This window comes from Halichoeres trimaculatus, unplaced genomic scaffold (genome assembly GCF_033239565.1).
Source record: "Halichoeres trimaculatus isolate MK-OKI-2021-1 unplaced genomic scaffold, fHalTri1.1 fHalTri1_scaffold_14, whole genome shotgun sequence".
Classification (NCBI taxonomy): domain Eukaryota; kingdom Metazoa; phylum Chordata; class Actinopteri; order Labriformes; family Labridae; genus Halichoeres; species Halichoeres trimaculatus.
The window spans coordinates 8,952,323-8,967,811 of NW_027437192.1; positions in this window are offsets into that span (position 1 = coordinate 8,952,323).

The window sequence follows — 15,489 nt, forward strand, 5'->3', positions numbered from 1 at the left end:
AATATGATGAGATGAGGAGGAACAGGAAAAGGAGGGAGGAGCTGAGAGGAGATGTATGAAGTTAAAAAAGAAAAAGAAGGAGGTATCAAATGGAAACAAAAAGAGACTACAGGTAGGTTGTTATCTTGGTTTACAGAGGCATCAAAAGAAAATAAGAAAGACGTCAAACACTGCTGTGTTTTATTAACTCTGACTGACAGGTGCCTTCTGGCTAGCGAAGTGAGAAACACCACGCAGGGAAAAGAAACTTGTAATGGAGGTTAGGGGACAGAGAAGGACAGTTAAGAAAAAGGCAATTGATGGAAAGGCAGAAAACAGGAGAGAGAAAACTAAGCAATTAAAGAAAGTAAGAGAAAAAGGATAGAGGTGAAGGAAAGAGGGAAAAATAAATAGGAATGGAGGTGTATAAAGGTTTGGATCAGCACTTAGAGACAGTGTTTGGAAACTAAAAGTGAAAGTGTGCCACTTAAACTTCCTGGAAAATGTTACTTTGTGGATCTTAACGCTGACTTCACAGGTGTGAACATTAAAATTGAGCATTAAAAGTTTTGCAAACTATCAAGTAATCCTGCTGGTCAGCCCCTTGAGATCAATCAGAGTATTTTATCCTCCATATCTTATGTTCTACAAGGAAGATTACGTCTGGAAAGAGTATGAATCTGTATCGACCTTTGTTTGCATGCACTTCATATTCATAGCACTGGCGTACGGCGTCAGATCTCACAGAATTTCTGATTTGCGTCCCATTTCAAGTTTCTGAATTTTTTTGTTTTGTTTAAAACTTTTTATGTTTAGTAGAACTAAAAAGAGTCACAGTTTTTGGGCATTAAATGGGTGGGAGTGAGACAGTGGTAGAAGTGGTACAGAGCTATGCTTCCTCCTTCCCACTGTGTGTGTCTCTGCTCCACCCTCCGTCACAGCCACTACACTGCAATTGCTCTCATTATACACAGTGTGTTCAGTCCCTAAATCAATTTAGATGTGCATGTTTTTTGTCTATAAACAAAAGCAAAATGGGAGAAAAACTGTCTGGTCGCTATGTTTTCTTGTAGTCACAATGAACCTGTGAACCGTTAGCAAACTCCACAGTGACTGATTGGGGGCACCTCACCACTAAGAAAGTTGGAAAATAGAGGTAGAATATTCTTTTAGAAGATAAACACCACCACACCACTTAAATAAATACTTTCATTAAGGACATACAGTGCTTTACAAACTTATTCAACCACCTGTCATTAAAAACAAGAAAACCGTTCAGCATCATAAAGTGCTTTAATTTGGCCTTATCCACAACAAGTTCCCTACTCTTCATCTTTTTGACATGGTTGAAGAATTTTAAACTGAATTCACATTTTTATTCCCAGGTTTCAGCCAACACACTAGAACTCTTTGAAAAGTCAGAAATGAATAAAATCAAATAAAAAATTTATCATCATAACTAAAAAAAAAAAACAAGCAAATGAACAAAAATTACTAAAGAAAACAACATTCAGCCACTGAAAAATATTTTTCAGTGTTGCCAAATTACAGCAAATAAGTGACATTCAGTGAAAACCATTAAATAACTGTAAATTGGTTATAATTACAGTAAATAACTGTAATTCAGTGAATTACATTAAAAAATGGTAATTTACACTTAAAAACATTAAATAACTTATTTGGCAAATAAATAAATAAAAAATAGAAAAATAATAAAAAATAAAAAGAAAAACAACAACAACAACAAAAAATGCCATTTTTTTTCTTTTAGACAACAGCAGTAATTTAATTTTTCACATTGAAGATATTTCAATTAAGGAGCCTGCACATAGTGGTGGGTTAACCATCACAGAAACATAAAAAGATAGTGTGAAGATTAGCAGTAAACTGTTAATCTATAGCCGTGGTGGCAAACAGTTTACACTAGTTGGTGAATTGATACATTTGTCAAGCACTCTATAAATCTTTTGGGGAAAATGAAAATAAAAAGGTGCAAAAAAAAGTTTGCCTTTATTTTGCCTGTGTTGAATGTTTGGCTGTCTTCAGTGTCAATTTCTGTTCAAGCCATCGCTTAAGGCTGGTTGAAACTTGTAAATAGTTAAAAGAAGTTTTGGGCGCCCAGGAGGTCATGTTGTCATAATAATGTTATTGTTTGATTTTTCCTGTATTTTATTGAAGTTCTAAGTCCTGGTATCAACATCCTTCAATGTGAATCCTAGTTAAATGAACACTCATGAACAAAGTTACTCAAAGTTTCAGTTAATGTTAAAACTTTTGGAAAACTAACTTTGAAAAAAAGCCTTGTAGAGAAGGTGTTTGATTAATGATTCCTTGAAAAGACCAGCACATAGCACTCTCTTTGTTCTCCAGTGCTTTGGAGGTAGTGTGAGATTCCCGACGGCTCTTAGTGACTCATCACCAGCTGCACCAAACACAATAATAATACAATACATGCAGTCAGTTACTTGAGCTAGTCTGATAAATCAATGCAGAAAACAAAAGAGAGTGAAAGAATCTAAGAAGAGGTCAGACTTCAGCACCAAATTGGAAGAAAGTCAATTGCAACAGTCACTGGTTCAAAGCCTGGCTGGATCATTTGCAGCATGTCTTCCTCCACCATCTTATCAAATAAAGCTGGAAGTGCCCAAAAATCTAACTAATAAAAGTATGGACAAAATATGTAGGTTGTTTGTGGTTTGATCTGTTAGTTCAAATGATGTGCAAACACCCTTAAATCAAGATTTTTGAGATGCACAAAGCTAGGACACAATAAAGCTGCAGAGTTTGGTTTCATGATTCTGAAAATAATTAATTTGTGAGCACAACAGAGACAACCTTTCCTCCGCTCTTCAGTAAGCTGCATCCAGCTGTCGTTCCTCAGTGATCCTTTTCCTTTTTCAGTGTTCAAAGATATCCATCTCTGTGAGTGCCTTTATATTTAGAGTGTGTATGTGTGTGTGTGAACACCATCGGCTGCAGAATGCTCCATCATACAGGAGCTAACAAGGTCAGATGACGATAGATGCTGATAATGATCAAGTTGAGACAGATTGTGGGAGATTGTGGGTGGTGAACAAAAAAAGGAATTGGAAAGAAGAAGAAGACCAGAGAAGAAGGAAAGGATGACTTAATTAAACAAAGTTAGGAGAAAGAATCAAGCGACCGACGCAGAGAGAGAATTAGTCCAGTTTGTTTTTTTTCCCTCAAAGGTTCTAATTTGTTTGCTTAAAGAGAGGACAGAGGGAAGTGGTTTCTGAGAGATGAGCATCGGGCTGCGTAATGAGAACAACACATCATCATCAGCTCACCTCACATCACTTCCCCCAGCCACCTGAGGACACGACACACACGCACACTCTCGAAACGCCATCTGTTCCTCCGTCTGATGTCAACACTCTGCTCTGGGTCTAGCTCCACCCTCTGACACTCTCACACACACATCCAGCGAGCCCTCGGTTCGGTTTGAACCCTAACCCAGCTCATTGACAGTTGGTGTTTGTCTGTTAGGGGTGGAAAAGGTGGCTTACCCCTTGAAATATTGATTGCTGTAAAAATCTGCGGGGAAAACTGCAAGTTCAAAAAGTGAGTCCGATGACTTATTATGCGTTATATTGAGTTCTCTAACTTTTGTTCATGGCTCTATCAAATCTTTAACCAGTGGCCCAAAACTCATTAGTCTCTGACAAACACAACGTAATGTAATCAATTAATGTAAAGGTCCTCCAAAGGCATTTTAAAGTATGGGGACACTTTATTTATTAGATAAAAACGTTGTACCAAAAAGGACTCTCAGCTTTGAAATGTGTGTGATAAAGTATCAACATGCTCCCCATCTATGCCTCTCACATCGAGATGTTGATTAGTATAGTGCAAATAAATATTTGTCATATGAAGGGTTTTATGAAAAAAATTGGTGCAGAAAAATTTCCAGCTAATGTGCTAACATGCTTATTCCGGCAATGCAACCGTGCTCATCTACCATGAATACAAAATTACCACAATTACTAACATATTGTTGAAACTAGTGCTGTCAGGCAATCAAAAAAATAATTAAATTAATTACAGGATTTGCAATTAATTAATCTAATTAATCACATTTTAATCACATATGCTCACAAACTATTGTGGGTGAGAGCGGTGTGCTCTTTGGATGAGAGATCGGCATGGATATGAGGAGAAGATGTGGAGAGGAGATGACAGAGGCATAGCAAGACGCTGCAAGTCAGAAAAGTTCAGGCAACTCACGCTTGAACTGAGCGGTAGTAGTATAACGTATCAATTTGCGGTGTAATTAATTAATTAATCTAATTAATGCGTTATAGTCACAGCCCTAGTTGAAACATGTTAATAACATGCTAATATTTTGATAAATAGGGCTTAAACCAAGTATAGTAGAGGCCTACAGTGGTGTTAAAGGATAAATTTTATCTTTTTGCTAATGATGAAAATGTAAGGTGCCCACATGGTTATTATGATTTGTTTGAGTATTTATTCAAGGATCGTAAATTTAATGTTCAATAAAGTTTACTTTCTGGTGCTTTTATGCCTGTATTGAGAAATATGAAAGTGGATGTAGAGTTAAACAGAAAAGAGAAAGTTGGAGATGTCTGACACGGATCATGAATTTCAATACCAAGGTTTGGAAACCTGCACTATTATTGTAAAAGAGAGACATCAGCAGGTGTGAATGGTACATTTATTTTTACTGGCTGTAGACATGAATGAATGGTCAGGAATCATTTGGATACATTTGGGAAGTTAAGTTCACACAAAAGTTGCCAAAATTGAGCTGCTGCTCATCTTTTTAAACATGAAACCCTGCACTGATAAATACAGAAAGTATCACTAAAAGCGTTCTCTTGGGAACATGAATAGCTATCCCAAATGTTTGGATCCCATATTTAGCTAAAGCTCTGACTCAAAACCATAAAATTAAACCTCTATATCTAGCATTGTAGCATTCAACAAACATCTATATAGATGTTTGTTGAATGCTACAACAACTGAAGTCACCAGGGTTGATTCTCTGGGGATCCTGAATGTTTGTACAAAACTGCATTTTGTACATCTTACAGCTGAGACATCTTAGCCGTCCTGGAGAAAATCTGCTCGCATGAATAACAGGAATTAGTGATGTGTAGTTCATGAATAATCTGTTCAAAATGAACAAATCATCTGGGTGAACAAACTAAATTTAATCACTTGCTGAAAAGAGTCGTTCAATTCTCAACTTCAGTTGCGCTCTCTTTTCTCCCATCTTGTGTCGGGAGAGTGGAAGGGAAAATAAATATGATTGTTTCAGCTGCTTTCAGTTTGTAAACTGTTTTACTGCTTTATCCCAATAAAAGCTCATTGTCTTACTACTCACCACCAGCTGTTCTCACTACGATTGCAAGAAGAAGTAAACATCTAGCCATGTTTCTGCTTATTAAACTCTAAGTTGCAGGCAAAGCTGTGGAGAAGTACTGAACGATTCAATAAATGAATCTTTTGAATGAATCACTTTACTGAAACGATTCTACTGATTCAGTACACTGAAAAGAACTGCCTTTCCCATTACAAACATGAATCTACCACTCTATTTTGTGTGATGAATGCACTTTTTAAGTTTTTATTTTCAATGGACACATTTGGGCATATTTGAAGGAAGTTCCCAGGAGTGAGTCATCAGGTGATACGAGGTTATGTTTGCTTTCTAATGTGTTAAGTTAAAGTGAAACTGGAATTTAATCATTGAACATGACAGCCCACATTGATGTGCCAAGCAGCCACTTCAGGATGTGTTTGTGTGTGTGTGTACGTAAGTTTAGCACCCAACTTCAAGGACACAGAGCCAGTTGATCCTATTGACAGTCTCAGGCAGAGAAAGACACAGAGAGTGGAGACTGTGGGGTTAATGGCTGATTCATCTCGTCTTTGAAGTGCTCTTCATTCCCTTCATATGAAGAATCTTCTCCCGGATGAAAGTGGAGTTGAGCTTGAGAGGAAAGTGGAAGAGTGGAGTTAAGAGGCAGTAGAGGTTTTTGATGGAGGCATCCAGTTGATAGGGTCACAGTTCCCCCTCCTCTATTTCCATCTGCAGCCTGTCACTCACGTCTTCATTTTCTGTCTGCCTGTCTTCCAGCCTCACCTGTCTGCAGGTCACTCTCTCTGCTTTACAAATTTTATTCATTCTCGTGGAGATGACAGACGGGGCAAATAAAAACGAATGAGATTGTGGGGTGATTTCCTCTCCAACATAAACACACATATGTCGCTTTTCGTGTTATTGCCTGTCCGTGTGTAACTGTCTTCACATTAAACTCTCGGAGATGACCGGCCCATTTTATGAAAAAGTCAAACAACCTCGCGTGCCAAAGAGAAACATTACACAGCTGCTGCCTGCCATGCTGGCACACATCAGGCACACTCAGGTTTAATTTCTCTGCAGGAAACTACATGCATCAGAGTGCACTTTGGTTTGTGTGCATGCCTGAGAGACAGAGAGGAACCATGTATGATTTAAAGCCACCAAAAATATACCAACCAGTCACCAGGTCCTAACCGTCCATGGCAGAAAGCAAAACTTTTTTTAACATCCTCATACTATTTTTTACTCTGAGTGGAAAACCAATCTGTCACTGTTGAATGGTGTTCCAAAGCCTTAACCACTACACAAAGTATATTTCTACTGTTTTAAACCCCAATATAGAAACAATCTGCCGAACATCTACAGTGTATAACAAGGTAAGGACACATGCCAGATGATGTTACAGCTTCTGTGAGGATGTTTCAGCTCCTTATGAAACAGAGTAAAGTCTATAATGATGTCTTTATGCGGCCAACAAAAGCAAACATGAGCCTAAGGATTGGTCTATAAATACTTCAACTCTGACAACCCTGCTGGGAGTAGATGTCAGATAAGATGATAGACTGCACACTGCTTTGTTGGATGTTTTCTACAGCAAAGATGAGTGACATGTTAGTCTGTTAAAAGACAGCAGGGGAATGTTGGTGATCAGAAAACTCTGCTCAGACATGTAAAGGAAATATTCACCAACAAGACTAACATTCCGGCTTTGACCACAGGGGGTGCCAGAATCAACACAAACACACTTTGAGTTCTTCAAATGAAGTTTGAGGTTTGGAACTTGATTTTTCTGAATTGTCATTTCTAACTTTAACAGTACAAGTTCAGTATTTCAAATTCTTGACCAACAATTATTAAGGAATGGGTCATGGTTTTCAAATTTCATTCAATTACAAAAGATGGAACTAATGTCTTGTTCCTAAAATCACATGTTGGCTATTTTTTTTAAATTTGTTTGTTTGTTTATTTTGTTTTTAACCAGTGCTTGACTGCAATGTGGCACTTCTCCCAGATAGTGGCAGTAGCCGAACAAAAGCTGTTAAATGCTAAATAAAAGTTCCCAAAGTAAAAGACAGTTGACTGTCTTAGACTCTGTAACACATGACTGTTTTTTCCACGTCACATAGTTGTTGCTGATTTTTCAAAGTCTATCGACCACAGCCACAGGATGGCCACCTGTCAGTCAAAGCAGCCATACATATAAGCCCCATTTCCATCAAGCCGTTCAGTGCGGTTCGTCGCTATGGCACGCATTTTGTGGCATTTCCACTGACTACTCCTGAGAAAGATCGCCACATAACAGAGACAAACCGTCCCACTTTTTTGGTACCATACTGTTTGGGTGTCAGACTAAACTGATCTGAACCCAGAAGGGGGAGTTACAACACTGCAATATATTGATTGGTCGAAAGAATTATCACTTAACTGTCACTTACTGTCTCAGTGCCAACTCACCGTCGGCACACAACCTTTTCTGAAGCAAAGCTTGATTGTTCTTCGTAAAAAAGAGCCACATAGAAACCACAAAAAGGACAAATTGCTTGTGTCTTCCATCTTTGCCCTTCGTTTACTGTGTCATATTTTCTTCTTTGTTGGATTTATTGGTGGGGTACATTGTGTCGCACTGCTATGGCATCCCTCTATTATGTAGGTGACACAGATATCAGTATCTGGCTTACAGGGGTTATTTTTGCTGTATAAATTGGCGTTTTTGCTTGGTGTGTATGTGGTTTCTGATATTTCTGCTGCCAGCCTCTGGTGGACACTTGAAGAACTGCAGTTTGTAACAATTTTGCAAAGGCTTCATATTTCTAGATGGGAGGTTGCCCCTTGATACCTATTCTTGAATTTAGCAGGTACTACCCAAATGCTAATAACAGATGGACATTTTGACTAATGACATGACTGTTTATCTTTTTTTAAGAGTGATTCTTTAATTATGGGTACATTTCACGTACACAAAAAGTGAAAAAATAGTGCTTCTTTTTTTCAAATTCTATTTGATTGCAAATGGTAAACCTGGAATGTACTTTATTAATTAGTTGACAAGCTTAAGCTCTGATAAATTATTAAATATTTAAGATTTTTTTAAAAATTGGAGCATAATTTGGTAATTTTGTCAACCGTGTTATGGACAAAAGTTTTGACTATTTTTTCCAACATAAATCCATATAATACTGGATTTAGAGTTATTCAACAGAAATGTCCCTCATCACTTATATCACAGTTTTATATCAGTTGAGCCAAAATTTAGAAGAATTATGGCACAAAAATCTCATGTAACATGGCTGACAAAACATGGTAACACAATTGACAGGTAACACAGCACAAATTTTCTCAATTTTTTGGCACTTGTGCTAACTGCAGACCTTGAACATGGCCCCACCTGACCTTAATCTTCTCATATTTCTGTGCATTTTCTCCACAATTTGTTTTTTCTAACATCTATAGTAAGAACACCAGAAAATGTTGGTAACACAGTTGACAAACAATTAAAGCGCCCCCATGTACAGACACAGCCACACTTTCTTCACGGTTCCCACCAATAAGGATGTGACTTCAACTGATTAGTCATGTGACTTTGGAGCAAACTATTGTTGATTTATAGGGTTTTTTTTTTAATGGGTAACAGGGTTGGCACAGATTTATTGGACATACATAAAATGAATTATTTTATCCATATACGTTACTAAAATATTTTTAAAACACTCTTGGTATGTTTTAATGATTATGTTAAACAAATACTGAAAATAATATTCTCAAACATGTATTCTAGTGTTAATTTTGAAGAGTAAACTTGACATTTGAGAAATCGAACAGCACAAAAACTGCAAAATCCAAAAGATAATTTGCATTTTTAGCCAAATAAATGATGGAACCTGTTCACTTTCTGTATTTAAAAAAATGAAATATCACCCAAATGACCCACTGTAAAATTGGTCATTGCTTGAAATTAATACTCTGTAAAATGGATAAGTATATCCCACAGACATGAAATGTACCCCTAATTATAGAGTAACTTTAAACAAAACAGAAGGTTTATAAAGTGTTTTAGCAAAAATAAATAACACATGTATAGAAAATGGAAAGGGAGGATGTTAAAAATGTGTAGGTGTTGCTTTTATGACAAATAAATTACATCACTGTGCTTCTGCCCTTACGTGAGAGATATTTTGAAGAGGTTCCTTTCAAAAATGGTGTTTGAAAGAAGGTGGTTTATCAAATCCCTGAATATATTTCAACATAAATTTAGGATTTGGAGTTCTATGGCTTCAGTGTTGAAAAGATTTACTGTCTACATCAGGATTTATTGTTAAAAGACAAGAAAGTTAAGTTCCAGATAAAGTTTGCAACTTTAAGAGTTAGGCAATCTTGGCTCAGAATGAAAAAAAGAAAATCTGTTAAATTTGATTTACGAGTGAGCTATTGTTTTCTCTCTTTGTGAATTCATGAGGAAAGAGGCAGGTGTAGTTGGTTTTTCATTAATACACTGTGTGCAGAAACACAATTAACTGGCAGACAGACACAAACACAGGCGCTCAGATGGCAGCTGTTACTACAGCTCTTTTTTTAAGTGATTGTGTGATGATGTGTGTGAGGTAAACTGTAAGTATTTTGACTTGATTTTAAATATCATAGCTGCTGTTTGTGTGTATATGTGAGTGTGTGTACAGGATTGTGTCATTTTGTAATGACGGAGAAGCTGTGGGGGAGTAAAGGCAGAATGAAAGGTGAGAATAAGATGAGGAAGAGAGAGAGGAGGCAAGGAAATATGTGAGAAGAAAAGAGGAGGAAGAAATCCATCAGGATGCAAATGTAACGAGGTTTCGAAAAAAGGAAAGCAGCTGAAAAATAATCCAAAAGAGGAAAATTTAAACAGAAACAGACATGCCAGACAAGAGAAGGAGGAAGGAGGCAGCACAGTAAACAAACAGAGGAGGAAGTGAAGGGCCACAAGAGGAAAAAGGAGGGAGGAAAAACAGGCGAGAGGGACAGATAGTGAGCTCCCACTTGCAGGTAAACACCGAGCAAGAGAGGACGGGAGGAGAGGAGATAGTGAAGCTCCTCCGGCAGGACTAAAAGTTATAATGAGAGACAGAAGAGGAGGAGTTGGAGGATGGAGAGAGTATGAAAAGATAGCATCTCTTTCTTTCTGTGTGGCTGGTTTGGATGCTGACTGCCGTCTCCTGAAGGAGCCAAACAGGGGTGTCTGGGAGTAAACATACTAATGAGAGATGATGGAGGAAGGGACAGGGCATGCTCTCCATCACTTTCTCTTTCTTTAAATTTCTCTTTTTGTCTCCGTCACTTGCTCTTTCTCCTCCCTCGCTACCTCTCATGGAGCCATTGGTGGGTGGTGTACATGAATGAGGGAGTGGGTTGGCAGCCCCGTGGCGCTGACAGCTCCTGATAGAGCTGTTCTAATGGGAGCAGATGATGATTGACGGCCGAGTGGAGAGCTGACAGCACATAAAGGTCACATTAGCTCCCACTGCGATAAATAGAGGAAAAGATGGAAAGAGGCAGAGGGAGAGAGGAGGCAGGTAGATGTGAGAGAAACTGAGGAGAGACAGACAGACAGGTGAGCAGACGAAATATCAAAGAGGGTGGGAAATTAAAAAAGAAAGGCTAAACAGAGGCAGGAAAAGGAACATGAAACCAGTTAGAAAAGTAGCAACAGTGAAGAACAACAAAAACAAAACAAAGAATGAGCTACCCTGACTGCTCATGAAGGTCCTGGCTTTAAACTGTATAAAACTTGATCATTTTGCAGTCACGGCTAGTTGAATGCTGATATAAAAGCCATTCCAAACAGTTTGTTTTCAAGGCCTGCTCACCCACACCAAGTGTATTTCAATAACGACACCTCCTCTCAGCTCTGTGGGTGTGTACAAACTAAGCTTGAGTGACGTCTCCTTCAGTCTAGCTTTTCTGACCTTGATAACGAGGGAACCACTCATACTTAGTAGGCTGATAAATGTGTGTGTGTTTTATACACACTGTGCCTTATGATGTAGGATGATTGAAATTAACTATGTGGTAAAACAAAGCATCATTTACTCACTTAAGGTTGTGTTTTTCTGTTTCCAGAACGTGTATAAAATGGACATTGTGCAATACAGGAACATGGTGTATCTAATTTTTTTATGGACACATGCTTCTGAGGTAACTTGAGGGGGAATTAGGTCATTTCATATCCTGCTGTAACATCTCATCTCATATCACATCTCATATCTTATCTCAACTTGTATCTCAAGTCTCATCTCATTTCAACTAATCTCATCCTAGACTTGTCTCATCACATATGTATCTTATCTTACCTTCCAACTCAACTCATCTTAAATATATCTCATCTCATCTCATCTCATCTCATCTCATCTCATCTCATCTCATCTCATCTCATCTCATCTCATCTCATCTCATCTCATCTCATCTCATCTCATCTCATCTCAACTTATGTTTACCTTGACTTATGTCATGATGTATCTCATCTCATATCTCTTCTCATCTTTTATCAAAACTCATTTCATGTCATCTTTTATGTATCCCATTTTTTTTCATCTGGTATCTCATCTAACCTCATATCTCATATCATATATCATCTATTTGTATACATCTCTCATCTCAAATCCCATCTCAACTTTTCCCATATCTCATGTGTCATCTCATTAAAAGTCATTTCATTGGAACTAATCTCATCTTACATCTATCACATCTCATGTCTCATTTTATACCTGTCTTACATGTGCCTCATCTCATGCCTATCTTATCTAAACTCATCTTGTAATCTTACATCTCATCTCATCAGACAACCTTTGTAAATCTCAACTTTTATCATCTTCTTCATATCTTAACCTATCTCATCTTATCCCGACTCTAATCTCATCTTGACGTAGGCATCTCTTTTCATCTCATACTTCTCATCGTATTTGTCTCATATCAGATCTCATATCTCATATGTCTTCCTATCTCAGCTTATCTCTCTACCTCTGTCACTCCAGGATGGTGTGATCTCAATATGTAAAAAGTAGCTTTCTGTTATTTGTACCAAAGGAGTAGTTTTTATGCATTGTTTACCTTAATATTTCTTGTGTTTGATGTTGTCACAGAGAGGTCTGACGTTTATGCTGAAGCATTGAAACTCAGTGTTTGGCTAAATGGAAACGAAAGTCGAAAGTCATGATGAACATTGTTTACTGGGAGTGTTAATTAAGTCACAGCATGTTGTAAAGAGAATCCCTTTAGAGAGTCCACCTGGAACCTGGGCTTATGGCTTTTCTTTCCTACTAAGTATTCTCATTTGTTGCCAAACAATTAGTGTTTGCACCAAAAGAATATTTTCAAGCACATGTCACTTTGAAAACTATGGATCAAAGTATCAGTTTAAGCTAACATTCTGCTCTAATTAGGGGCTTGGCCTTTGATCAAACGGTTGGTTTGTATTGACGTCACATCAAAGACTGTCACGTTTTAGCTGTGCTTTCATTTGCCTCTGATAAATCAATCAATCAATAACCTTATTTATATATTTACTTTCATATACAGTGATTGAAAATGAACACATTTCAGAATATATAAGTAGAATAATAGTGAAACATATAGAAAATATTTTAGAGACTAACCTTTGATCTCAACTTTTTATTGTCTTGCAACCTTGACCTGTCCTCAATCACCCATGAACACATCTCTATTCCATACCTTCCTCCTCCTCTTCTCATACAGTCATAAATATTGCATACACCAGTTATTCCAGTCCCAAACTGCTTGCTGCCAGACTCCCTCTGTTGACACCGTCCTGACATTTCCTGATGGATATGGAGACAGCTATAGGAGAGTTTACCTCTGCTTCCTCCACCTTCCTCCCTCATCCTCCCCTGTGTGCTGTGTGAGGACAGAGGGAGACAGATGATGTGTGGGTCTCTGAGTGCATGTGCATATCGCTCTGTCTCTCTGCAGGCTGTTTATACTAGTCTGGAGTTTTCCCCTGATGCCCGTATGGCTAGCATTGTGTCCCACCAGCCAAACACACAAACACACAAACACACACAGACTCAAGAGACCAAACATCTCATTACTGTGAGAGGGATGTGTGTGTTCATGGCTGCAGACACAGACAGTCAGCGCACTCGCTGCTGCGCTTGTTTGTATGTGCAGGAGAGGAAAGAGGCAGAGAGTATTTGTATGCATATTTGTGTTGGAGTCTCTGTGTGAAGGAGTGAGACAAAAGTGCGTGTGAATGTGTGTGTTTTTCACAGACATGGAGCTTTTGGTTGTGTTGCTGCCGGTAGACAGATGGTTATGAAAACTGCAGCTTCACTTTAGCACGAAGGAGGAGACGAGGAGATGAACTTAACTGGGGTGACAATGTGTGTGTTTGTCAGAGTGTTTGTGAATGTGTGAGCAACGGTACCTGTACTCCCTGCCCTTTTGTTCATACTGAGAACTCAGAATCCCTGACATTGACTTTCTGTGAAAGTTAAAGGAACAGTCCCACTGATTACAACATCATCTTACATTCAGACAGGTTTTAAACTAACTGCCAAAGTATTAGCTCTCAAAGATGGTTTGAAATAATCCCTCATGGCACAGAAAACTGTTCAAACATTTACAGGGATGGATGGATCTGAATAACTAAGCTTTTTCTGCAGCAATAACAAGATGACTTTATTATTCTTACTCAGATGAAAGTCAGCAAAAGTATGACAGAGGTACTGTTGTTTTTAACACACATCTGTTAAAAAAAAAATAAAAAAACAATTGGGCGTATTATCCATCATCAAACAGGCCAACATCTTATTTCAAGTGTATTTAGTGTTTCTGAATATGTATTCATTTTTGTCTTCAACACAAATTGGATTAAAAGGATTAACAGATTAGTTGTGGAGTAAATTGCCTGGTAATACCAGCAGGAGGGTATTACTTAATTTTTTATTTTTGCGAAAGGAGACCTATTTTTGTCATTTCCATTCCATCCTTTCATTATGTCAGTCTGGGACACCTATAGAGTAGCTTTGCATGATTTGCAGCTCAAAAAGAAAATCCTTATATAACTTATACAGGAGTCTGAAAACCCACATTTCAGCACTTTTCAGCCTCTGCCTGCAACGCTTCAACTCAGTTTCTTTTCCAGTGATAAAAAAAGTCAGACAGGTAAAAACAGCCAATAAAAGTTGCTTGTATTTTGTTTATTTAGTTATCAACAAGTCTTTACATCCAGAAACAGGATGTGATGATTGAACTCTACAAACAGAAGGTAAAAAAACGTGGTGTAATCTGTGTGTAAGTTGTTCTCAGTTTGAGAAGATAAACATGATTGGATAATTACATTGTACATTTTAAAAAGTTGCAGAGAGGGAAAAAAACATCTTATGAAAAAAAAACAAAAAAACATTTAAACCACCTGACAAGTTGTCATTGCAGCCAGAAACACACAGCAGCTGTGGCCACAGCTGACATTAGCACCAATAAAACAGGAAGTCCCAAAGCGCTCCTTTTAGAATCACAGAACCTAAGACAGCCCAAACTAAATCAAGTAAAAACAAAAGCTCTGAAATGTACTACCTAAAGAAGAATAAAATAGAAGAATAATATTAAAATAAAACAAAATAAATAGAAAAAAAAACAGAGATAGGCTTCATTCATCTCAATCACAATGGCAGCAGCTTGGCACTGGCTTGCGATAGTGCTCAAGTGACTGTTTTAATTTTTTGACCACCAGAATTTTTTTTTTGTCTCAAGATGACAAGTTACATTATCCCATTGTCTTGCGAAAACATGATTTGGGAGAAGGGGTAGAATTTAATACTAAGTCAGACACAAAACAGTAGAAATTTAACAACAAAATCTGTTTTCTCAATATAAGAAGTTGAGATCTCCAGAAAATTGAGAAAATTAGATGTATGAAATGGAAATTCAGGGTTTCCAGAGAAGTTAAAGTACTTGATGACCTATATATATACTTTTTTTTTCTGAGGCAGTAGTCCAAGGAATTTTTTAGGCTGCTGTTACTATTCATACTGAGGAAAAGCTCTTACATCTGCTCCACAGCACACAGCATTTAAAATACTCACATTTCCAGGGTCCGAGGTTTGTTGGCGGTTGGTTGGTAATGCGCCTTGATTCAGGACCAGTCTATTCGCTAGCCCTCTGTTGAACTGTCC